A 3060-nucleotide genomic window follows, 5' to 3' on the forward strand; every position below is an offset into this window, starting at 1 on the left:
GAGAACTTCCATTGGTTGGGGTCGTGTAGCTCCTTTGTCACTTCCATCCTTTGACAGCAAGGATTGGTTCCTGTCTGCTTCGCAAACTAGTGAAAGCTTCAGGAATAAGTTGTTTCAGGATATACAAAAGTCCCTCAAGTATTCAATTGCCACAAAAATAGTTCGGCTCTCACTATTTATGCCTCTTGAAGTGTTTGTAGATTTTTTCTTCGATGAGCAAATAAGAACTACCGCAACAATGTTCATTTGCAAGTCTGAGAGCTGTTTGGACTTTTTAGATGATAACTGGGATAGAAAACAATCACAGAACAAAATCTGTATTTTGCAAAAGAAGTCCATAATTTGCAAGTTCATTATAAGCTCTCAAAATTTCTTAGTATCGTTTTACTATATTAGATATCATCTTCTTAGTGAGCACCTTATTCCACTATACCAAGATACAGAGGACAACCTCGAGAACAAACCTTTATCAATGGAGCTCTACTTTCAAGACAGCCTATTTACTGTGATGGAAACAATGTCAAGCACAACTCTGGCACAGCTCAGGATAGATCTTACATGTGAAGAACTTCCACTTTTGCCGAAATTGTATGCATTCAGTCTCAACAATAGAAAGGTGCTTACTAAATCGATAAATTTTGATTTTCTTTTAATACACTATGAGTGAATCTAACTTTTTCTTCTTTCCAGATTCCAAGGCGCAAGGAGAAAACAACATTGCAAGGAGTCACTAACAAATACACTTCACTTAATTGCTTCCACCGGAAGCTAGGTCACATACCTTGTGCACTCAAAGAGCTTTGATGCCATGCAAACCATGATGTACTCTTCAAAATGACTAATGCAGAGATATTTTTTGGCGGTCAAACAATGTTTCAAAAATGTACATTTTCAATGTTTCAAAACTTTACATATTGTGTTGTTTCTGTCAAGATTTATACAAGTAATTTACATATTGTGTTGTTTCTGTCAAGATTTACATATTGTGTTGTTTTTGTCAAGATTTATACAAGTAAGTTTCTCCCTTTCTCTGCTACTTCCCTCTCCCCCGGTTTGTACCACTCATCCCCTGTCCTCTCCCGCGGTTTGTGCCACTCGTCCCTTGCCCTCTGCTCCGGTTGCTCCCCTGTCCTCTGCTCCGGTTGCTGCTACCTCTGCCTCTGGGGACGTTGGTCTCGGGCATCCTTTCGCACCGCTCGAAATCATGGGCCTCTTCCATGGCTTCCCATGCTTCTTGCACCTGTGAAGCTTCCCGCTGTTCTTGCTCTTTCTGTCGACGTGTAGCCCATTCCTCTACTTCTGCGACATCCGCATAATATTGGTTTATTGCTTCTTGCATATTTCGAACTTCTTCTTGAGTCTTATTGTGGAGTTGCGTCATTTCGTTAATGCGAGCCTCTTCGAACTCGTCAGCTCTCGCCGCTTCCTCTCTTGTGCGTCTGTTTACCGAGATTATAATTTGCTGGATCGCCATTACAGAAAAATGTCGCACATCGTTGTTGGTGTAGTTGTGTAATCGAAGTTCTTGTAGAAGTATGATACGGACATCTGTTGCTTCATACATACGTTGTAGCAAACGATAAAACAACAGATTACTTACATTCGGTATATCCATAATTTGACTGATGAGCAACACGGCATTCAAACAAGTTCGCCAGCCACAGCTATAGTCATCATTCTGCGTGGGCACGGTTACCTGTTCGTGTCGGACTACATTTCCTAGATCATGTTCTAACAAAAGATGCTCTACACAGCATACAAGTTTTTTTGCAGCACTACATACATAACCACTTGAATCAGCAACACATTACAAAGAGACACTGCTTTCCAAATGTACCCAAATGGACCTTACGTTTTTACACGACCATGAAACGCCCTCCTTTTCCTGGAGTTTGCATAGTAAACAATCTTACCTTCCATGTCAAATAACATCAGACTCCAATGATCACTACAAAGACACCATCAAAGATGAGGAGAGATTCTCGATGCAAGATGTTTTTTACAAGGCAAGAAAATACTCATGATTGATTGTACGCAGTGACCAGAAAGCGCGCTAGATCAAAGTTGACTCTGCTAAACCAGTTCATCAGACTCAAAAAGAAAACTGAGTTGTTCTGCAGATAAGGCGATATCAGCGGATCTATTACGTATACTTTCTCTTGAACCTCCGGGGGCAGAAGCGAGAGAGCGTGGCTAACATGAACAAATGGCAGAGATTAGACTTGAACACCAAGTGAGTCAATACCGAGCGAGTGGGGCAGCTATCGAATTCCATCTGCCACTGATTCACTTGGTATTGACCCATGTCTTGGCTGAAATGAGCCATTATAAAGAAGAACTTGACGAGTCAGCGGCGGATTCCAATTCCATAAGCAACTGACTCGCTTGGTATTGACCCATGTCTTTAAGGTAGTGAACCATTATAAAGAAAAACTTGGCAACTGCCGCAAAGACATGGGTCAATACCGAGCGAGTAGTACCAAAATCCAATTTCATTAGCCACTGTCTCGCTTGGTATTGACCCATGTCTCGGTAGAGACCCATTTAATGAGCATGAGAATTAAAGAGCATGAGAATTACCACAAAGCAACATTGACAACCTCATTCGTTGCGAGCGAGTCGGTGAAACTGCGCATGCACATGAAGTCTACATTATCGAGGTTGGTAATGCACGCCTCCTGTGACCTTGCAGGCAGCTTTATGTGCGTATACAGAGGCGCTGAGCTCAACAAAATTCTCAACTCCTCTTCATTCTCTTCGTTGATTTGCTCTAAAATAATTGACTCATCCAATACGTTGGATGGCCCTTCTGATGCAGAGCCTTGCCCTTGCCTTTCTTGAGCTGGCTCCCTGGCTGCCTCAGGCTCCTCCCAAACAGCCTCAGGCTCTTCAGGCTCTGGATCATTTTCCTTCAATATTGGTTGCTCCATAGATGCCTCAGGCTCCACCCTGACCTTCTCTTGTCCCTCATCATCCACGATGGGCTGCGGATCCTCCATGGCTTGCTCATTTTGGTGTCTAGCTGGCTCCTCGATAATTGTCTCTGTTTCTTCCATGACT

General features: G+C 42.7%; 1 pseudogene; it reads left to right on the forward strand.

Moving 5' to 3' along the window:
* The first annotated feature begins 238 nt into the window (after positions 1-238).
* Positions 239-772, forward strand: LOC147458285 (uncharacterized; annotated as a pseudogene).
* The last annotated feature ends 2288 nt before the right edge of the window (positions 773-3060 follow it).

The sequence above is a fragment of the Adiantum capillus-veneris genome, chromosome 5 (genome assembly GCF_014529385.1).
Source record: "Adiantum capillus-veneris isolate H3 chromosome 5, ASM1452938v2, whole genome shotgun sequence".
In the NCBI taxonomy this organism is placed as follows: domain Eukaryota; kingdom Viridiplantae; phylum Streptophyta; class Polypodiopsida; order Polypodiales; family Pteridaceae; genus Adiantum; species Adiantum capillus-veneris.